The 23,991-nt window shown below is 47.1% G+C and overlaps 1 protein-coding gene and 1 non-coding gene across 3 annotated transcripts in view; both read right to left on the reverse strand.

Moving 5' to 3' along the window:
* KATNA1 (katanin catalytic subunit A1) overlaps positions 1–16,757 on the reverse strand; it is a 63,872-nt gene extending 47,115 nt beyond the window's left edge. Inside the window, exon 1 of one of the 2 annotated variants that reach the window (XM_073671404.1) lies at positions 16,606–16,757. The gene's annotated coding sequence lies outside the window, so the exon portion shown is untranslated. Of the gene's footprint in view, positions 1–16,583 lie in introns of both variants that reach the window. The other variant, XM_073671403.1, reaches the window with a different exon arrangement.
* A 137-nt stretch (positions 16,758–16,894) lies between these two features.
* TRNAG-GCC (transfer RNA glycine (anticodon GCC)) lies at positions 16,895–16,965 on the reverse strand. Its single transcript has one exon. It is a non-coding gene; the product is annotated as a tRNA-Gly (tRNA).
* Positions 16,966–23,991: the final 7,026 nt, after the last annotated feature.

Here is a 23,991-nt window from a genome sequence, read left to right on the forward strand (position 1 = left end):
TGAGATAATTGTGAAACACGCATTTTAACCATGCTCGCTCACAATTATCTTGCAGTGTAAATGCACCTTAAGAGCTATTGTGCAGTACACTGCAGCAGCCACTACACATTAAAGGAGTTGCATTTTTCATCTCCATGCAATTTTTTTACATCTGACAGTTGCTGGAGTAAATAACAGATGATCGGTAGCCACACACCATGGATAAGTCATCAATGCTGTGACTGGACAATGCCCTTATGCTAATTTATTATGCAGCACAGTTGCAAATATATCCTAAAAACTGCCTTTTTTGTTCTTCAGAACTTTTAGTACTGTATCTAACCATGCTTAAGTTTTTGCTTTTCAAGGTTTTTTTTTTTTTTTATTTATTTAGGACATTCGATCATTGGAGATCTGACCAACGGAAGCCCACTAGTCTAGAGATTAGGGATTTTGTGGACTCTAAGGCTGTGTGCCCAAGATGCGTTTTTTTAAGCGTTTCCACAGCGGCAATTCTGCTGTGGAAACACTTTAAAAACACTTGGTAGAAGGTCTGCAATGTCCCCCAATGATAATCCGCATGTGCTGTGCACATGCTGCGGAAATTTCCGCTGCGGATTATCATTGCGGAAAAATACACACCACTACCATTGATTTTGCGTAATCGCTGCGTTTTCTCCGCCATTGACTTGCATTGAATCGCATAATATCCGCATCAATACATGTGCACATGCGGATATTAAGCGATTCAATGTGCGGATGATACCCGGGTCTGGAGAAGTAGAGACTCTCATCCAGACCCGGGTACCATAGTACCTGTTAAAAAAAAATTAAAAATAAAAAATAAACATTATACTTACCTTCTCATGGCCACCGGTCTCCTGTATGATGCGTCCTGGCTTGCAGGCGGCTCGCAGTGGTGTAAAAGGACCTTCCATGACGTCATTTAGTCATGTGACAGGTCACACGACCGCCAACGTTGGTGGTCGCGTGACCTGTCACATGACTAAATGACGTCATGGAAGGTCCTTTTAGACCATCGCAAGCTGCTGGGGAGCCAGGACGCATCGCTAAGGGGACCATCAGAAGGTAAGTATAAGGTTTATTTTTTACCATTCTTTTTAACTATTAACTTGGTCACACTATATAAATCCATGCTGGTTGCTGGTTGCATGGATTTATAGAGTGTGACCAAATTCTCAAGCACTTTTCCAAGTGATGCTAAAATCGCTTGGAAAAACGCTTGACAACCTGCATGCGAAATCACATGTGAAAAACGTGGGATATACGCTTGTCCCTGGCAGAAAAACGCATGTACAATCCGCATGCGTTTGTTCTGCCAGAGAGATGCAGAAATGCTCAGGAAAAATCCGGAGCATCTCTCCATCGTGGGCACATAGCCTTACTTATGATTTGTGGAGGAACCTGTGCTTAATATTAATCTTAGCTCAGGTTACAGGGGTATTCCAGCACTACCCCTTTACGCATCAGGTTAGCATCACTGGTGATGCTACATCTACAAACACTTGCCGGGATGCATGGACAATCTACAGCCATCATGCACCTGTCCTATTCTTTCATCAGCTCCAGCAGACTTGAAAGGTTTATTGTAGTCAGAGCTGGAAAATGTTTGTGTACACACACACACAAACACAATGCCTTTAAGATACTAGCGGACTCACTGAGGTTATACTCATTGAAAAAAACTTTGGCCTTTTTCCTAAAATGGATTTTCTGGTAGCTTTTTTGTATAGTTTAACCTATAACTAGAGAGCGCCTTCATAGAAGAAGCTGCCAAAGGAAGAGCATGCTACCTCTTTTAGCTGCTTCACGGTTTAAGAACCCCATAGCAGTTAAAAACGTGACGCAAGACAAAATGTGCACAGCAACGTTGTTTTTACATTGCTTTGTGGTATGTTCATTTTTGTTGCCATCAGATGCTGTATCAGTTGCCTTTTCTATGTCACTCTGACATAGTTAGCCCTCATGGAAGTACAAGGTGTCAGGTCTGATTTTGGATTTCTAAGACACCATTGCATCAGCAGGGAACTTTTCTTTTGGGGGGCTTATAGTTAAAAAAAAAAAAAAAAAAACACAGCTGTATTTTCTTGATATGTACATTGAACTTTATAAAATGTGAAAAAAAGGCATTCAGTAACATTGCCAAGATCCAATTATCTTTGTGACTGAGGATTCAAAGGGAATGTCAGATCTCCATTTATATATGGAGTTTACTGTGTTCTAATCATATTTTCTTTAATTTACACACAAATGCTGTCATTTATTTATTTTTTTAAAGATTTTTAAATTTGCTGCTCAGCATGTGCTAATTAAGCAGGTCAGGGTCACACGACCGTAGATTCTCTCATGCGAGAGAATCAGGTCGATTATGCTAATGGCACTGATCAGAGTTTGACCCGAGTCTCAGCATTACATGATCTAATTCTCTTGGATGAGAGAATAGGAGCATACTGTGAGAAGATGGAGAACATAATTTCTCCATCTTCTCCATTAAGTGAGTTCAAGGAAAGTGTGCTGCACTCAGATGTCATCCGAGTGCAATCCGATGTTTTCCACGCACCAATAGACTTGAATGGGTGTTTCTTCCAATTTCAGAGAGAAGTCGTAGCAATGCTCAAATGAGTAATATTGGTCTGAGAGCTATCAGGTAAATATATATATATCGGAAAATATCTGATTTATATGCTCATGTGACCCTGGCCATAGTCTGGGAAAAGCAACAACAGACTAATCCTGCCAGCCTCATTAGCATATGCCAAACAGCAGATTAAAAGTGCTGTTTTAACCCCTTAGTGACCGCACCAATTTTTTTTGCATTCCGACCATTGTCGCATTATGTAGTAATAACCAGGGCTGTGGAGTCGGAGCTCATTTTGGTGGAGTCGGTATAAAATGGACCAACTCAGACTCCAAAATATATAATAAATTGGGTACAGTAATTCAATGCAGTTTGTGGGGAATATTTTTACATAAGAATTTGGGAAAGTTATGAAATGTCCTATTCCTGATCTAAGGGTCTAGACTTTTAGCTGAGATGAATCTGTGCTACAGTAAATTTATCACTTAAACATGAGCCATGTATGAGGGAGTCGGAGTCATGGAAATGTCGGAGTCGGAGGTTTGGCTTACCGATTCCAGAGCCCTGGTAATAACTCTGGAATGCTTCACCATATCCCACTGATTTTGAGACTGTTTTTTTGTGACACATTATACTTTATAATAATGGTAAATTTAGGTTGATATTTTTTATAAATAAACAAAAAACATCAGAAATTTGACAATTTTTTTTTTTAAATTGCAATTTTCAAACTTTGAATGACTATCCCTTTAATCCCAGTAGTCATACCACACAAAAACATGAATAAATAACATTTCCCTCATGTCTGCTTTACATCAGCACCATTTGTAAAGTGTTGTTTTATTTTTTAGCATTTTAGAAGGTTTAAAAATGTAGCAGTAATTTTTCGTTTTTCCAAGGAAATTTACAAAACTTATTTTTATAGGGACCTGTTCAGTTTTGAAGTGACTTTGGGGGTCCTATATGTTGGAAACCACACAAAAGTGATAAAATTTAAAAAAATGCACCCCTCAAGGTATTTAAAATTGCTTTCAGGTAGTTCATTAACCCTTCTGGTTCTTTTCAGGAAGTAATAGAAAGTGGCATGACAAGACTATAAAAGTTTATTTTTACCACCTAAATTTTGATAACTTCTGAACAGGCCGCTATAGCCGGCAGACTCTAAGGCCATTATTTGGCCATGAACTGCCAAGGCAAATATCAGGACCACACAATAAAGATCTCAGGGTGCCGATGAGGTTAAAGAGGGAGCCCCCACACTCTGTTAACTATTTAGATTCTGTAGTCACTATTGACAGAAGCTAAGGGGTTAAACGTCCAAGGTCGATGCCAACACTGATCATGGCTGATGCAGCAAGTTGTCAGCTATAGTGTACAGGTGACAGCTACAGGATTGTCACCTGTCAGGGAACTAGCGCTAGTCTCTTATATCGCAGGTCAGTAAAAAGATGTCTATTGGTCACTAAGGGGTTAAGAGAACATCATTCACATTATTTTTTTCTAGTACAATAATAGACAACAATCTGGTTTACATGACAAGGTAATGTTGGCCTTCCACACATTATCTAAATATATAGATATTTGTACTTTGCTCCACTATATGACATAATGCACAAAAATATGATTAAAGTGACAGTAATGTTATGCATTACTGACACGTCAGAACTACTAGGGAAAACTGAACTCTGTAGCTTTGTAGACTTCTTAACTAGTGAACTTGGATTAGCAGCTTAGAAACTTTAGACATTTCAGGGTTGTTCAGGTTCCCCTCTAATGCTCTGTTAAAATCACAATCAGGCTTACCCGTAGGTTCATACTCCTGGGAAATCTATAAGAATATGTGCCAGACGTCATCCATAGGGTCACATGCAAGAGAAATACATAATGACTTGGCTTTATCTCAGGCAGTCCCATAGAAAATGAATGGAGCAGAGGTTCCTGGGATCAGTAAAAATCCCAATACTCAGAAAATTTCCCCTTATCCTGTGGACTTAAAGGGAACCTGTCATGTCCCATCTACTATGTAAACTGCCCCCATTGCGTGGTTAGTGGTGCAATGTGCATCACTAACACACTTTTTTCATTAAAATCTGTGCTGATATCATGAGTATAAAGCATTTTATAAAGTTAAATCCTACCTGCTCATTCAGTTATATGGGTGTGATCCTCACATTCAATCAGGGCTGGCGCCGCCCACGTGTTTTAATTTTGCTCCCGGCTCGTGCTGAAGTATGGGGCGCTTGCACAGTATGACATGGCCAGCCAGAAGCTTGCAGCGCTGGGAGCCGCGCATACGCTGTGCATCACTAACAAAGCAATGGGGGCAGTTTACATAGTAGAGAGGACATGACAGGTTCCCTTTAATACATACCTTTCAAGAGCCCCCAGAACTCCAGCGGAGAGTAAGTAAGGGCACTGTAGGTAACAGGGTGCTTAGTGCAAAAACAGAGAAGGAATAAGTGCCAAAGCCCTTCAGCCACAGATGATTAAAGAGTTTCCCCTTCAATCCTTAGAGGCTTCCTATGTGCTTGTCAGCACAAGACCAATGATGAGCCCAGAGTCATGTCAGCAATGACCAAGGTAAATCTAGCACTCTATTGAGAATTAATAAAATATAACTAATAAATATATAATAAAAACAGTATCATTACCAAAACTTTAAAGGCACAAAAGACAAACAATTAAACTAAGTGTGGGTAAACAAATAGTTAAAAATGAAACCGGATATCGTCCAGTTCACAAAATTGGTAGCTTTTTGGTGTTGATGTCCTATGCCTAGTGACAGTGGTCACAAACATATTGCAATACACAATTAAATCAACATAAATAAGAAAGGAATGATCTCACCCAGATGTCTGTGTCCACGGAAAAAGGGGAAGGATCATCGCATCAAACACCCATCATATATACCAGTGGGGCTAACAGGAGAACCTAGTAGGCCCTGGGTGTTATGATCTGCAACATGTACTAAGGAAAGATAAGGGAAAACTGTCCCTACAGTAAGACTAAGCTGAATCCCTACGATGTAGCGGGCTGCCTGTTCCTAGCGAACAGACCCGCCTTAGTCCTCGACTAGTCTGAACGAAGACCTATAGCATAAGGGGAGGGGTCCCTAAAAGAACTAAGGACTGGGACAAAAATGGGACACCTCCTAAACAGAAGTTGTTGCAGAACACAAAAAGACAAAGTACTAGAGGTCCCAGAAGGACCAAACGAACTGACAGAGAAAGGCACAGAAGCGCCTGGCTAGAGAAACAGTCAAACCCTGAAGTCCAGCACAGCCAAAAGGGCGGAGCTGGAATATAAAAGGCAGGTGGTCACATGACCACAAAACACAAGGAAAAAACAAACAGGAGGGTTCTAACACTGGGCATACTATTCTGGCTCTATTTCCCCATAGCTCCCACCCTGACAAGGGCAGTCCACATCTGGCCCTGCGAGTGACCCATGTTAATCTTGTGTGTTTCCCAACACATTTCTCCCCATCGTGTTCTTAAGGGGAGATGAATGCACAGTGTGATCATAGCTACATATAGGTGCATCTCACTAAATTAGAATATCATCAAAAAGTTAATTTATTTCAGTTCGTCAATACAAAAAGTAAAACTCATATTATATAGAGTCATTACAAACAGAGTGATATATTTCAAGTGTTTATTCCTGTTAATGGTGATGATTATAGATTACAGCCAGTGAAAACACAAAAGTCACTATCTCAGTAAATTAGAATACTTTATAGTAACACCTTGAAAAATTATTTTAAAATCTGAAATGTATGTTCAGTAAATGCACTCAATACTTGGTCGGGGTTCCTTTTCTACATCAATTACTGCATCAATGCGGCGTGGCATGGAGGTGATCAGCCTGTGGCACTACTGAGGTGTTATGGAAGCCCAGGTTGCTTTGATAGCAGTCTTCAGCTCGTCTTCATTGCTGGGTCTGGTGTCTCTCATCTTCCTCTTGATAATATCCCATAGATTCTCTATAGGGTTAAGGTTAGACGAGTTTGCTGCCAATCAAGCACAGTGATACTGTTGTTTTTAAACCAGGTATTGGTACTTTTTGGCAGTGTGCACAGGTGCCAAATCTTGCTGGAGAATGACATTTCCATCTCCATAAAGACTGTCAGCAGAGGGAAGTATGAAGTGCTCTAAAATTTCCTGGTAGATGGCTGCACTGACTTTGGTCTTGATAAAACACAGTGGACCTACACCAGCAGATGACATGGCTCCCCAAACCATCACTATGTATGGAAACTTCACACTAGACCTCAAGCAGCTTGGATTGTGTGCCTCTCCACTCTTCCTCCAGACTCTGGGACCTTGATTTCCAAATGAAAATTGGAACTCTAGGACCTTGTGGAGAGTGTCAATGACTGCCTTCTGGACATCTGTCAAGTCAGCAGTCTTCCCCATGATTGTGGAGCTACTGAAACAGACTAAGGGACCTTTTCAAAACGCATATGAAGCCTTTGCAGGTGTTTTTTGTTAATTATTTTGATCTACTGAAATAATGACTTTTGTGTTTTCATTGTCTTTAGGCCATAATCATCAACATTAACAGAAATAAACACTTGAAATAGATCACTCTGTTTGTAATGACTCTATATAATATATGAGTTTCACTTTTTGTATTGAGGAACTGAAATAAATTAACTTTTTGATGATATTCTAATTTAGTGAGATGCACCTGTATCTTCTTCCCAGTATCCAGGTGGTAGATCTGGTTAGTGACTGGTACAACCAAATCTTAACAACATCAGTTCTTAAATAACCGTTGTGTAGATAAGGCGCCAATTAGGATGTCCCATTGCCATCTCGCTGCAATTTTGGTCCTCGTTTGACGCTGAGCTACATGCTGAGCTTTCAAGAAGACCATGATTTTCACTATATACTAAAATACTGACGATCGCTAGAGGAGGTGCCCTAAGGGAACTAAGAAAGTAAGATCAGAATTTGAATCATCTTCTCCCCCCCATCAATAAAAATAAAAGTAAAAAAAAATGTAACATATTAGGCATCACCACATCCGTAGAAGTGCTATCTATCAACATATAACATTAATTAATCTGATCGGTAAGCGCTGTAACATGAAGAAAATCAAAATGCTATAAATGCAGTTTTTCAGTCACCAAACATCACTGTAAGGCTATGTGCCCACGATGCAGAAATGCTGCATATTTTTTACGCTTCTGCCTGGCAGGAAAAACGCATGCATTTTTTACATGCGTTTTTCCCGCCAGGTAGAAGAGTTTGTCAAGCGTCTTTGCATGCATTTCTGCATTCGGGTTATCAAGCGCTTTTCCAAGCGATTTTAGCATCACTTGGAAAGTGCTTGACAACTTGTTCACACTATATAAATCCATGCAACCGGATAAAAAAATAAAAAGTGATCAAAGCGTTATATCTACCCCAAAGCAAAGTGAGATCTGGGAAAAATTCAGTTCACCACTTACATAAAAACAAACCCTCACACACTTTTATTGATGGAAAAGTAAAAAATGTTACAGCTCTCAGACAACAGTGATTTTTTTTTTTACTGCTGAAATTTTTTACCACTTAAATAGAAAAAATAAATAATATTCAAGTTTGGCATCACCAAACAGACATTTAGGTTTCTAGGCAATTTTTAACGCTCAATGAATGCTGTAAAAATAAAACCCAAAAAACAAAGTCAGACTTACATGTTTTTCACCATTTTACAGCACTTGGAATATTTTTCCCATTATGCAGTACATGATACTGTAAAATAAATGGCGTTATTCAGAAGTACAACTCTTCCCACAAAAAAACAAGCCCTCATAAGGCTATGGGGAGGGAAAAAATAAGGAAAAAAAATTATGGTTTTTGCAAGAAGAGGAAAAAATGAAAGTGCAAAACGAAAAATTATCTGGTCCTGAAGGGGTTAAGTAATTCATTTTTTTTTTTGTTTGGTTGTGTTTTATTTTTATTTTTTTTTACTACACACAGAGCAAGCCTAAGGATTAAAAAAAAGCAAAAACATACAAAACCCCTTTTAATAGTAGAAGCCCATGCTTTTATTTCAAAATCTGGCTCAGACTGAATAAAAGGTACGGTATGTTGGCAGATGCCCTCCAACGTATGAACAAAAACCAAACTAGGCTGTTATAGATGTGGTCTGCGTACGCGCCATTCATTTTCACGGATTGAATGAGGTGGAATATTGCTATACAACCAGATGCACACGTATTGTCATAAAATCCTTATAGCAGTGTGGCCTGGTCAGCTGTTATTTCAGTGGAGGCAGAATAATTACTTATACTATGTTCCCACCTGTGAGTGGGCACCCCATAGATATACATACACTGCCCCCATATGTGAGTGGGCACCATATAGATATAGATAGATAGATAGATCACATAGATACAGTGGTGGCCAAAAGTATTGGCACCCCTGCAATTCTGTCAGATAATACTCAGTTTCTTCCTGAAAATGATTGCAATCACAAATTCTTTGGTATTATTATCTTCATTTAATTTGCTTGCAAGGAAAAAACACAAAAGAGAATGAAGCAAAAATCAAATCATTGATCATTTCACACAAAACTCCAAAAATGGGCCAGACAAAAGTATTGGCACCCTCAGCCTAATACTTGGTTGCACAACCTTTAGCCAAAATAACTGCGAACAACCGCTTCCGGTAACCATCAATGAGTTTCTTACAATGCTCTGCTGGAATTGTAGACCATTGTTCTTTGGCAAACTGCTCTAGGTCCCTGATATTTGAAGGGTGCCTTCTCCAAACTGCCATTTTGAGATCTCTCCACAGGTGTTCTATGGGATTCAGGTCTGGACTTATTGCTGGCCACCTTAGAAGTCTCCAGTGCTTTCTCTCAAACCATTTTATAGTGCTTTTGGAAGTGTGTTTTGGGTCATTGTCCTGTTGGATGACCCGTGACCTCTGAGGGAGACCCAGCTTTCTCACACTAGGCCCTACATTATGCTGCAAAATTTGTTGGTAGTCTTCAGACTTCATAATGCTATGCACACGGTCAAGCAGTCCAGTGCCAGAGGCAGCAAAGCAACCCCAAAACATCAGGGAACCTCCGCCATGTTTGACTGTAGGGACAGTGTTCTTTTCTTTGAATGCCTCTTTTTTTTCCTGTACACTCTATGTTGATGCTTTTTGTCAAAAAGCTCTACTTTTGTCTCATCTGACCAGAGAACATTCTTCCAAAACGTTTTAGGCTTTCTCAGGTAAGTTTTGGCAAACTCCAGCCTGGCTTTTTTATGTCTCGGGGTAAGAACTGGGTTCTTTCTGGGTATCCTACCATACAGTCCCTTTTCATTCAGACGCCGACGGATAGTACGGGTTGACACTGTTGTACTCTCGGACTGCAGGGCAGCTTGAACTTGTTTGGTTGTTCTTCATCCACCATCCACACAATCTTGCATTGAAATTTCTCGTCAATTTTTCTTTTCCGTCCACATCTAGAGAGGTTAGCCACAGTGCCATGGGCTTTAAACTTCTTGATGACACTGCGCACGGAAGACACAGGAACATTCAGGTCTTTGGAGATGGACTTGTAGCCTTGAGATTGCTCATGCTTCCTCACAATTTGGTTTCTCAAGTCCTCAGATAGTTCTTTGGTCTTCTTTCTTTTCTCCATGCTCAATGTGGTACACACAAGGACACAGGACAGAGGTTGAGTCAACTTTAATCCATGTTAACTGGCTGCAAGTGTGATTTAGTTATTGCCAACACCTGTTAGGTGCCACAGGTAAGTTACAGGTGCTGTTAATTACACGAATTAGAGAAGCATCACTTGATTTTTCAAACAGTGCCAATACTTTTGTCCACCCCCTTTTTTAGGTTTTGTCAGGAAAACGACACCCACTTTTGGGTCAGACCTTGCAGCTCTCTGGCGCCCCCTTATCCTGCTGGTCAAACACGGTATTGACCGAGGATAAGCACGGGTGCAGCTGCTCTAATTTATGTCGACTATTGCGGCACGTGATGTGACAGGACGTATATATACCTCCAGTTCCTTCCAGGAACGTCTATATACCTCCGACCAGCCACCCTCAAACCACAATATCACATAAATACTGGTATACTGCCATCACCGATCGCTTAACAGGTGGATCGGGTACCTGGTAGGTAACGTGAATTAGCGGGTGAGGAACGTGTTTGCTCGACATAGGACAAGAAGGACGAAACTGGTAAATAATTAATGATTTACTCCCAAAAGGGGGGCAGTGTTTACAAAATATATACAAGATATTATAAAAGAGACAATTTACATATATGCATAAACAGTTATTAAAATAAAAGGGATAAGTAATAGCAAACCTGCTTCACAAGGTGATGGTCTCAGATTCTGTGGGGGGGACAGCTCCCCGGAAATTAGATGTGATTCCTCTACGCAGCGTGGTGTGCGTGCGTCTGATGTCCCTGAGAAGAATGCCAGTTTTTATGACCGTTCTGCTTTTTAGAAAAGCAGCCAAAACTCTGGGAGACACCCATTATTTACCTCACAAGGGGGGCTCGGCTTTGTGAGACCACCCAGCTGCATAGAACATAAAAACCTTCATATTTCATATCTTGGTGTGGGGGGGTCCCACATCCAAGATGGAGACATCATGTTGGCCGTCACTAATTTTCATGCAGATGGATATTAAACAGGACCTCTCTATGATGCTCAGAAGCTAAGAAACCAATTCCTTGATTTCTGGGGGTATCCCAGTTATGAAAAATATATCATTGTAACCAGGAAAATGTGAGCATTCCAAAAATGTGGTCCCTGGGTTAGGGACAGTCATGTGCGTTTTTAAATTCTACATTAACTGTACAAGATTTTAAACAATGGGAATTTTGGAGGGAATAACTATTTTGAACTAGAAGCTGCTCTGCACTGAGGGTTTACGACGATAATAAAAATTCTTAGGGTGGGGGCCAGCACTGCAGTTCTATGTCTTCTCTTACAAACGGATAGGGGGTGGGGGTTTTTCTTTGAGACATCTCTCGTTTTTAAAAACTCAGGCAGAAAAACCTGACAGGTTTGGTGTGGAATTGTATCCAATTTGGCTTTAGGACAATTCTTTTTGTGTTTTTTCATTGAAGACAAATTAAATGAAGATAATAATACCAAAGAATTTGTGATTGCAATCATTTTCAGGAAGAAACTGAGTATTATCTGACAGAATTGCAGGGGTGCCAATACTTTTGGCCACCACTGTATACATACAGTGCCCCCACCTGTGAGGGGCATCCCATAGATATACATACAGAGCCCCCACCTGTGATCGGGCACCACAGGGATATACATACAGAGCCCCCACATGTGATCGGGCACCACATGGAGATACATACAGTGCCCCCACCTGTGAGGGGCATCCCATAGATATATATACAGAGCCCCCACCTGTGATCGGGCACCACATGGATATACATACAGAGCCCCCACCTGTGATCGGGCACCACATGGAGATACATACAGTGCCCCCACCTGTGATCGGGCACCACATGGAGATACATACAGTGCCCCCACCTGTGATCGGGCACCACATGGAGATACATACAGTGCCCCCACCTGTGATCGGGCACCACATGGAGATACATACAGTGCCCCCACCTGTGATCGGGCACCACATGGAGATACATACAGTGCCCCCACCTGTGATCGGGCACCACATGGAGATACATACAGTGCCCCCACCTGTGATCGGGTACCACATGGAGATACATACAGTGCCCCCACCTGTGAGTGGGCACCACATAGTTATACATACAGGTGGGGGCACTGTGAGTGGGCACCAGATAGATATACATACAGTGCCCCCACCTGTGAGTGGGCACCAGATAGATATACATACAGTGCCACCACCTGTGAGTGGGCACCACATAGATATACATACAGTGCCACCACCTGTGAGTGGACACCACATAGATATGCACACAGTGCCCCCACCTGTGAGTGGACACCACATAGATATGCATACAGTGCCCCCACCTGTGAGTGGACACCACATAGATATGCATACAGTGCCCCCACCTGTGAGTGGACACCACATAGATATGCATACACTGTCCCCACCTGTGAGTGGGCACCACATAGATATGCATACACTGTCCCCACCTGTGAGTGGGCACCACATAGATATACATACACTGTCCCCACCTGTGAGTGGGCACCACATAGATATACATACACTGTCCCCACCTGTGAGTGGGCACCACATAGATATACATACACTGTCCCCACCTGTGAGGGGCACCACATAGATATACATACAGTGCCCCCACCTGTGAGGGGCACCACATAGATATACATACAGTGCCCCCACCTGTTAGGGGCACCACATAGATATACATACAGTGCCCCCACCTGTTAGGGGCACCACATAGATATACATACAGTGCCCCCACCTGTGAGTGGGCACCCCATAGATATACATACAATGCCCCCATCTGTGAGGGGCACCCCATAGATATACATACACTGCCCCCACCTGTGAGGGGCACCCCATAGATATACATACACTGCCCCCACCTGTGAGGGGCACCCCATAGATATGCATACAGTGCCCCCACCTGTGAGTGGGCACCACATAGATATACATACATTGCCCCCACCTGTGAGTGGGCACCACATAGATATGCATACAGTGCCCCCACCTATGAGTGGGCACCCCATAGATATACATACAGTGCCCCCACCTATGAGTGGGCATCCCATAGATATGCATACAGTGCCCCCACCTGTGAGTGGGCACCCCATAGATATGCATACAGTGCCCCCACCTGTGAGTGGGCACCCCATAGATATGCATACAGTGCCCCCACCTGTGAGTGGGCACCACATAGATATACATACAGTGCCACCACCTGTGAGTGGACACCACATAGATATGCACACAGTGCCCCCACCTGTGAGTGGACACCACATAGATATGCATACAGTGCCCCCACCTGTGAGTGGACACCACATAGATATGCATACAGTGCCCCCACCTGTGAGTGGACACCACATAGATATGCATACACTGTCCCCACCTGTGAGTGGGCACCACATAGATATACATACAGTGCCACCACCTGTGAGTGGACACCACATAGATATGCACACAGTGCCCCCACCTGTGAGTGGACACCACATAGATATGCATACAGTGCCCCCACCTGTGAGTGGACACCACATAGATATGCATACAGTGCCCCCACCTGTGAGTGGACACCACATAGATATGCATACAGTGCCCCCACCTGTGAGTGGACACCACATAGATATGCATACACTGTCCCCACCTGTGAGTGGGCACCACATAGATATGCATACACTGTCCCCACCTGTGAGTGGGCACCACATAGATATACATACACTGTCCCCACCTGTGAGTGGGCACCACATAGATATACATACAGTGCCCCCACCTGTTAGGGGCACCACATAGATATACATACAGTGCCCCCACCTGTTAGGGGCACCACATAGATATACATACAGTGCCCCCACCTGTGAGTGGGCACCCCATAGATATACATACAATGCCCCCATCTGTGAGGGGCACCCCATAGATATACATACACTGCCCCCACCTGTGAGGGGCACCCCATAGATATGCATACAGTGCCCCCACCTGTGAGTGGGCACCACATAGATATACATACATTGCCCCCACCTGTGAGTGGGCACCACATAGATATGCATACAGTGCCCCCACCTATGAGTGGGCACCCCATAGATATACATACAGTGCCCCCACCTATGAGTGGGCATCCCATAGATATGCATACAGTGCCCCCACCTGTGAGTGGGCACCCCATAGATATGCATACAGTGCCCCCACCTGTGAGTGGGCACCCCATAGATATGCATACAGTGCCCCCACCTGTGAGTGGGCACCACATAGATATACATACAGTGCCACCACCTGTGAGTGGACACCACATAGATATGCACACAGTGCCCCCACCTGTGAGTGGACACCACATAGATATGCATACAGTGCCCCCACCTGTGAGTGGACACCACATAGATATGCATACAGTGCCCCCACCTGTGAGTGGACACCACATAGATATGCATACACTGTCCCCACCTGTGAGTGGGCACCACATAGATATACATACAGTGCCACCACCTGTGAGTGGACACCACATAGATATGCACACAGTGCCCCCACCTGTGAGTGGACACCACATAGATATGCATACAGTGCCCCCACCTGTGAGTGGACACCACATAGATATGCATACAGTGCCCCCACCTGTGAGTGGACACCACATAGATATGCATACACTGTCCCCACCTGTGAGTGGGCACCACATAGATATGCATACACTGTCCCCACCTGTGAGTGGGCACCACATAGATATACATACACTGTCCCCACCTGTGAGTGGGCACCACATAGATATACATACACTGTCCCCACCTGTGAGTGGGCACCACATAGATATACATACACTGTCCCCACCTGTGAGGGGCACCACATAGATATACATACAGTGCCCCCACCTGTGAGGGGCACCACATAGATATACATACAGTGCCCCCACCTGTTAGGGGCACCACATAGATATACATACAGTGCCCCCACCTGTTAGGGGCACCACATAGATATACATACAGTGCCCCCACCTGTGAGTGGGCACCCCATAGATATACATACAATGCCCCCATCTGTGAGGGGCACCCCATAGATATACATACACTGCCCCCACCTGTGAGGGGCACCCCATAGATATGCATACAGTGCCCCCACCTGTGAGTGGGCACCACATAGATATACATACATTGCCCCCACCTGTGAGTGGGCACCACATAGATATGCATACAGTGCCCCCACCTATGAGTGGGCACCCCATAGATATACATACAGTGCCCCCACCTATGAGTGGGCACCCCATAGATATGCATACAGTGCCCCCACCTGTGAGTGGGCACCCCATAGATATGCATACAGTGCCCCCACCTGTGAGTGGGCACCCCATAGATATGCATACAGTGCCCCCACCTGTGAGTGGGCACCACATAGATATACATACAGTGCCACCACCTGTGAGTGGACACCACATAGATATGCACACAGTGCCCCCACCTGTGAGTGGACACCACATAGATATGCACACAGTGCCCCCACCTGTGAGTGGACACCACATAGATATGCATACAGTGCCCCCACCTGTGAGTGGACACCACATAGATATGCATACACTGTCCCCACCTGTGAGTGGGCACCACATAGATATACATACACTGTCCCCACCTGTGAGTGGGCACCACATAGATATACATACACTGTCCCCACCTGTGAGTGGGCACCACATAGATATACATACACTGTCCCCACCTGTGAGTGGGCACCACATAGATATACATACACTGTCCCCACCTGTGAGTGGGCACCACATAGATATACATACACTGTCCCCACCTGTGAGTGGGCACCACATAGATATACATACACTGTCCCCACCTGTGAGGGGCACCACATAGATATACATACAGTGCCCCCACCTGTGAGGGGCACCACATAGATATACATACAGTGCCCCCACCTGTTAGGGGCACCACATAGATATACATACAGTGCCCCCACCTGTTAGGGGCACCACATAGATATACATACAGTGCCCCCACCTGTGAGTGGGCACCCCATAGATATACATACAATGCCCCCACCTGTGAGGGGCACCCCATAGATATACATACAGTGCCCCCACATGTGAGGGGCACCCCATAGATATACATACAGTGCCCCCACCTGTGAGTGGGCACCCCATAGATATACATACAGTGCCCCCACATGTGAGGGGCACCCCATAGATATACATACAGTGCCCCCACATGTGAGGGGCACCCCATAGATATACATACAGTGCCCCCACCTGTGAGGGGCACATTATATACAGGATACTAGACGATGCCCCGGCGTTATAAGAACTATGTGAAAGTATGGAGCAGATGATAAGGGTGGGCAGTCGGCAGCACACAGGGGGCGGCATTTCTCCCCCATATACAGTAAACATATATACATCACCTGGAATAGCTCCGCTTCTCACCTGACTGACGGCACCGGGAAATGGCAGATACTTGCCGGACTACACTTTTCCCCGCCGCCTTCTCATCTCCATATCTCCTCCTCACACATTCAAACCGAGCGCCTGCGTCACTTCCGCCCTCTCCGCCGCACTATAGCCGTCAGCCTCATGTCCCTCATAGTGCCGCTTATAGAGCTATACCGGCACAGAACGTCCGGTCACAAATAATAATAATAGCTAGAAATAAAAAACGTGAAGCGCAAGATTACTGCAAAGAAACACAGAAATCATATAAATATAAAATGATAGCTGCATTGGCCGGGAATCGAACCCGGGCCTCCCGCGTGGCAGGCGAGAATTCTACCACTGAACCACCAATGCTTGCTGTAACAAGACCCCTCACAGAGATTATTGGACTGTGCATACTAGGAGAACAGTGGCTTTTAAATTTGGGATTATTTCTACGCATCATAGAGTGAATTTAGTCCTTGCAGTCTGTGAGGGCAATAAGGCTATGTGCCCACAATGCAGAAATGAAGCAGACATTTTCTGTTTCATTTCTGCATGTCCTCTCCCGGATAAACTCATGCGGAATTCCGCACGCGTTTATCACGCGTTTTCCACATGCGGAATTGCCTTGCATTTTTTATTGCACTGCAAAGGCAATTCCGCCTGCGGAAACACAAAATTAATGGACATGCTGCGGATTTTTCCCCGCAGCAAAAACGCTGCAGAAAAATCAGCAGCATGGGCATAGAACTTGCGTAATCCCCTTGGGGACCATGGGGGGCGGATAACATAGCGTTAAACAAGCGTTTACGCTGCGGAAATTCCGCAGCATATCCGCTTGAAAAACGCTACGTGGGCACATACCCTAAGGCTATGTGCCACGATGCAGAAATTAAGCAGAAATTTCTGCAGCGTTTCTGCATGTTCTTGGCAGTCAAAAACGCTTGCGGATTTTACACACGTTTTTACATGCGGATTTGACTTGCGTTTTTCAAATGCATTGGGACCTCAAATCCGCATGCAGAAACGCAGAAATAATGGACATGCTGCGGATTTTTCCGCAAGGAAAATCCACTGCGGAAATTTCCGCAGCATGGGCACAGAACATGCAGATTTACATTGGGGACCATGAGGCACGGATTACCAAGCGTTTTTAAGCGTTTTCGCTGTGGAAATTCCACAGCAGAAACGCTTGAAAAACGCATAGTGGGCACACAGCCTAAATGTCTTCTGAGCCACAGACTGAGCTTCATTGTAGACCACTATTTCCACTATACACTGCCTGCTCCGGTATTGCAGTATATAGAACAAGCAACCAAAGGATCACGGGTCAAAATAGCCTAAGAAAACTAAAAATGTTTAAAATAAACATTTCTATCGCAGTGTAATACATTTGAATTGCGGTATTTTTTTGGCCTCCATTTTACCATACAGACACGCCGTAAGAACAAAACTCAGTGGCAAATTGACTGGAATAGATTGCAAACGCCATATCTCAATTATCCATACCTCCCAACTTTTGAAGAAGAGAAAGAGGGACAGATCATGCGGCGTGCCGCGTCAAATTTTGGCCATGCCCCTGGCCACACCTCAATCCACGCCCATTTACCATTTCTTTCTCCCCTGGCAGGAGGAGTTGTCAGAGGGGAGCTGGTAATGAGGGGCATTCTGCAGATGGCCCTCATCCCCATTCCTGGTATGCATGGCCCCCTCAGACCCAATACTGGTATGCATGGCCCCCTCATCCCCAATCCTGGCATGCATGGCCTCCTCAGACCCAATCCTGATATGCATGGCCCCCTCAGACCCAATCCTGGCATGCATGGCCCCCTCAGACCCAATCCTGGCATGCATGACCCCCTCAGACCCAATCTTGTTATGCATGGCCCCCTCAGACCCAATCCTGGTATGCATGGCCCCCTCATCCCCAATCCTGGTATGCATGGCTCCCTCAGACCCAATCTTGGTATGCATGGCCCCCTCAGGCCCAATCCTGGTATGCATGGCCCCCTCAGACCCAATCTTGGTATGCATGGCCCCCTCAGACCCAATCTTGGTATGCATGACCCCCTCAGACCCAATCTTGGTATGCATGGCCCCCTCAGACCCAATCCTGGTATACATGGGCCCCTCTTCCCCAATCCTGGTAAGCATGGGACCCTCATCCCAAATCTTGATATGCATGGCCCCCCTATCCTGGTATACATGGCCCCCCATCACTGAACACATTAAAAAAATAAACACTTCTACTTACCTTCCTTCCTCCCCTCTGCTCCAGCGTTGCGTCCTGTCTGTCAGTAACTGATCTCAGCGTCTGAGCAGCGCATGACGTCACTGTCATGCGCCCTCAGATGCCATTGCCAAGGTGAGCTGCAGGGATATTCACTCCTTTCCATGCTGGGACTATGGGCGTAGAGAGGACTGAATTCTTCTTGATAGCGTGCACTGTCAGCACGTCCGAAGCTCCTGCTGCAGCTCAGCGATCCTCTGTGCCCGCTACTAAAGTAAATGAATATTCACTCTTCTCTACGCCCATGGGAGTGGAGAAGACTGAATATTCATTCTCTCTAATAGCGGGCACACAGGATGAAGGAGAATGAATATTCACTCCTCTCCATTCCCATGAGCGTGGAGAGAAGTGAATATTCCTTCTCTTTAGCAGGGGGCACACGTGGTAGCTGTGTTCCATCGTTGCAACACGCCCCACCACCCGCCACAGCCGGGAGAACAGCTGAGCCGTGACAGAATGCGTGACTGTGCCCTCAAAGAGGGACAGTCCTGTGGAAAACAAATATGTATAAATCTACTATAACTGTAATCTTACTAAACCAAACAATAAGGCTATGTTCACACGTTGCTTTTTTGCTTTTTTCTGCCGCAAAAACCTAGTCTCTTGGCAGTAAAAAAGCTGCAGACAAAAAGAAGGTTTTGCTGGCTTTTTTGCTGCTTTACTTGCTAAGTTTTGCTGTGTTTTTCACGATCCCATAGTTCAGCTTTGCTTTCACCCCACAAGCATGAGTAGGCCACCAATGCAAGATGTATGTGAAACCAAAGGTGTATCTAGGGAGGGGGCAGCAGTGTAACAACCGCGGTCGCAGAGGTCACCACTGCAACCGGGCCCGGTGGATCAGGGGTCCGCTCACGCTAGCAGAAGCTACAACCGGATGTGCGTCCTCGGACACACATCCAGTTGAAGTGTATTGAGGCGCACAGACACATTGGGTCTCCACGCCACAATAAATGCTGCCGGCCAATCAGAGGCCAGCAGCTGACGCTGTCGTGCAAGTGACATATTTTTATTTTTTTTCAAAAATCAGTGGCCATACTGCTACATGGATGACTATGAGGTTCATTATACTTTATGGATGACTATGAGGATCATTATACTTTATGGATGACTAAGGGTTGTGTGTCACCCTGGCCTGGATGCCACAAATGTATAATAAAGCTGTGTCTGAGAGCAAGGGGGAGGTTCTCTGGTCAAGGACCATTAACATGCAATACCTCCTGTCCCAGGCCAGTAGGGGGAGCAGGCTGCCCCTATAAAAGCTGGAACTGGGGGCAGGGTTAGAGGAGAACTGGACAACCTGTCTCTGGATTGAGAGGTGTCCCAGAGCAGGGACAGGCAGTTGTGTTGCAGCCTAAGAGGCCGTGTGGCAGTAGGAGAGCCACGAGCCAGGGACAAGAGGCGAAGCGAGCCTGTCCTGGCAGATAGAGAAGCTAATCTACCGGACTTTGGTGTCCGAGGCTGTTAGGATTCCAAGTTCTACAGCAAATAACCAGTCCGCAGGGGACTGTATGTCCTTTGGCCTAAGAAGCCCGGAGGTTCCGCAACAGCAGAAGGGACCGGTGAAGCTGCCGCGCCCCTGGGCCAGTGCTGTTTGGGATACCCGGAGCCGGATCTCAATGGGGGTAGTAGTCCTTGTGGCGGTGACCCGGCCCGTGCCCAGGGTGTCAAACTACGTGGCAGTCTATGGCAGTAGATGTTAATTTGATTGTCGACTACGCCACCCGTTGAGTGCGGCTTTGAAGCCGCCGCTGCAAAGCAGTCCGCTGAGGCCGGTGGTGTATGTGCAGCAGTGATGATATAACCCCCAACGGGAGGGGTATGGCCTCAGGGCAGCAGGTTTGGATGATGGGGGTTGTTGTGGTGTAGAAAGGAGACTCTGAGACGGGAGGTGCAGTTCAGGGTTTTTACTTACTGATGTTCTTTTGGTCACTCTGGCCTTGAGTGACCACCCGAGCCGTGCTGCGTCCACCAGGTCCTGGACTCGGCCAACCCCCAGGCAATTCTGGAGCGTGGTCCTGAGCTCCTTTCTGACTTTCCCTTTCTACTGGCCGTTCCCACCAGGGATCCACTTATGTCCGGCTCCCTCGGGTCTCTTGTTGGTTGCACCTTTTCTGGGTTCCCTGACCCTATGCTTGGTGTGCCTTTCTAGTGGATTTGGTGAGGGTCGTGGCAGATCCTGACCATGACCTCCGTTTCCTGGCTAAGGTGTGCTTTGGCCTCTGCCAGCTTGGGTTCCGGTACCCTGGTCCGCCAACCCTTCACCCTTCTGTCTGTATTCTGGGGTCTTGGGGTTCTTTCTTCTTTCCTCTCTGGGTCCTTCTGACTCCTCTCTCTCTCTCTCAGCAGGCCTTGCTCTGGAGCTGGGCCCAGCCGGAGCCACAGCTCCCTGTCAGCCCTTCTGGCTGAGCTCCTCTGCTCTTCTCCTCTGCCTGAACTGAACCCTGATCTAAGATGGTGCCCACCTTATATACTCCCTCTATGTGTGAGCTCAGGTGACCAGCACCCAATGAGCTCCTATCTTTACCCAGACTACTCCCCCTATCTGCCCCTACACTACTGGGATGTTCCACCCCCCTCCCACTCCAGCCAGGGACAGACGCTGTCGTACCTGCACATAAACTGGTGGGAGTACCGTTGATCTGTCCCCGGAAATGGGATGTATGTAGTGCATGCAGCCTTCTAGCTCAGTTCCACACTCCATCCTTACCCGGGAGTGGAATACCACACCTCTGGCTTGAGGTGTAATACCCCTGTAGCAGCCGAGTCCTCAGGGTGCTACATTCCCCCCTCGTAAATCACAGCACGTCCTCGGGCTGTAAAAGAATAAAAACATCCACAAACATACAATATTTTTTTCAAAACATCATAAACATATAAAACATTATATATATCATCAGCATAAAACTTTTCATATAAAACTTTTCATAGTAAACATTCTTGTTCCTCCGGCCACGGTGCAACTTGTGACCGGGTAAAGTGCAACAGTCTCTTGTAGTAAAAACAACAGTTTCCTATAAAACCGGTAGGGGGCGCTTTAAGAAGCGCAACTATTTACAAGGGGAGGTGGCCGCTCTCAGTCCTCGGCCAGTGGGGAAAAGGAATGGCTGTTCACAGTCCTCAGCCTGTGGGGAGATGGGACACACTGGAACAGTTCACTGGTCCCAACGGGGACTATAATGGTAACAGTTCCTGTACCCTAACGGGTAACTATTTTACAGTGCTCCTACTGTACTTTAGTAGCGACGTCCTCCAGCTCCTTCCTCCATGTACCTCTGTGTCCCTCCGGTAGGTGGGACTCGACATCTCTTCTGGTCACAAAGACGTCGCCGGGGGTGTGATGATCTCGAATGAAGCCCCAACCGTGCTGCAACTGGAATTTAATTACAGTCCCGGTGGCACGGGGACCGTGGGCTGCACGGGGGTTCCTCCTGGTCCGGCTCTTCTGTTCTGCACTTTTTATTTGCAGCCGCTGCTCGCGGACCCGCCTCTCTCTTCTTTCTCGGTCAAAGGCTTCCAACTGCTGGCGGCAGCACTCTGCACGCTCCGCTGCAGCCGCCCGGGTTTCTTGAGTGAACCCGATGAGGTCTCCTCCTGCGGGGTCCCACTCAAACTGCGCCTCCTCTAACGAGAGCGGGGTCATCTTGACAGGCGCCGGAGCCGGGATCAGGGGCTCATCCAGAGGTCTTTCTTTCCGGAGTCGGGGATGGTGGAACTCCGGTGGCCACACAAAGGGCTGCCCATCCGGGCATGTGTGCTGGGCAAATAGGTCTTCACCCAGGTGTGGCGCTGTGGACGTTGAGGGCGCTGTTTTGGTGGCGGCGCCCGGGTTCACCAGGCCTTGCGACCAGGCTTGGGGCACCCTGAATGTAAAGGGCACCGTGAAGACGGCGGCGCCCGGGTTCACCAGGCCTTGCGACCAGGCTCGGGGCACCCTGAATGTAAAGGGCACCGTGAAGACGGCGGCGCCCGGGGTTACTTGGCCCAGCGACCAGGCCGGTGGCTCAGTGGAGGTAGAGGGCGCTGTTGGTACTGCGGCGCCCGGGGGTACTCGGCCTTGCGACCAGGCCGGTGGCGTCTCCTGCTTGGCCGCGCTCAGGGTTGAGGCGCGCGACGTCACAGGGGGCGCGGTCGCGGCCCCCGCCCGGGGCCCAGTCTGGAGCGGTAGCGGCGCGGCAACGGGCACGATCAGTGGGACTTCGGGCTCTGCGACGGGGAGCGGGGGTAGGCTTACGGTGGCTGGGCCTGGGGTAGTGACGTCCCCTCCACCTGCCCCCGTCTCCCCAGCTCCCTCCGCGGCGCCGTCCCCGGCCTCCGTCCCCCCTGCATCCTCTTCAGGGGCAGGCGTGCTCCTCGTTGCAGGTGGTGTGCTCCGCTGGCGGGTTCCAGCCTGCTGGGCCATCTCTCTGCTCCATGCGGCCAGTACGTCCCGCTGCACTCGGGCCATCCTCTGAGCCAAGCCCTCCAGTGCGGTCCGTGCATGCTCCCGACCTCCGGGGAGCTGCGCCAGGATCCCCACCAGGCCTTCTGGGGTTGTCGCTTGCAACAGGCTCCTGACCACTGGGTCGGTGCTGCCTGCCTCTCCCTCCATCTCCGGGTACGGCTCCTCCAGACTCCTCTCCAGACTTCTCATCTCCGGGTGCGTTCTCTCCAGACTCCTCCAGGCTGCACCCACCCTCGCTCCTTTGCTCTGCATCCGCCCACATCGAGGGTGGCCCCGGGGCAACTCTGTGACCGTCAGCTCCAGGGGCAGTTCCCCCACGCTGATGGACACCTCCATCATCACAGTCTCCGCTAGTGGGGGCGGCCTCCACCCTTGGCGCCACTCCCTGACCTGGCACACGATGGGAGGCGGCCTCTTGCCACCCTCTGGCACGCCCACAATGGCGTCCGCTCTTCCAAGGCGGGAAATCCTCTCAAAATGGCGGGAATCGTCTCCCAGTGGCGGGAAACTCTGCGGATGGCGGGAAAAGACTGCAGATGGCGGGCAAATGGCGGGAAACGATCCGAGATGGCGTCCGATGGTGGGGACCCTCCGGAATCGGCGGGAGACCTCTTTTTGAGGTAAATGTGAACTTTTCTTCAGGCACGCAGTACCCGGTGGTTGCGGG

The sequence above is a fragment of the Phyllobates terribilis genome, unplaced genomic scaffold (assembly GCF_046119375.1).
Source record: "Phyllobates terribilis strain yellow unplaced genomic scaffold, ASM4611937v1 Scaffold_3__8_contigs__length_932513732, whole genome shotgun sequence".
Lineage (NCBI taxonomy): Eukaryota > Metazoa > Chordata > Amphibia > Anura > Dendrobatidae > Phyllobates > Phyllobates terribilis.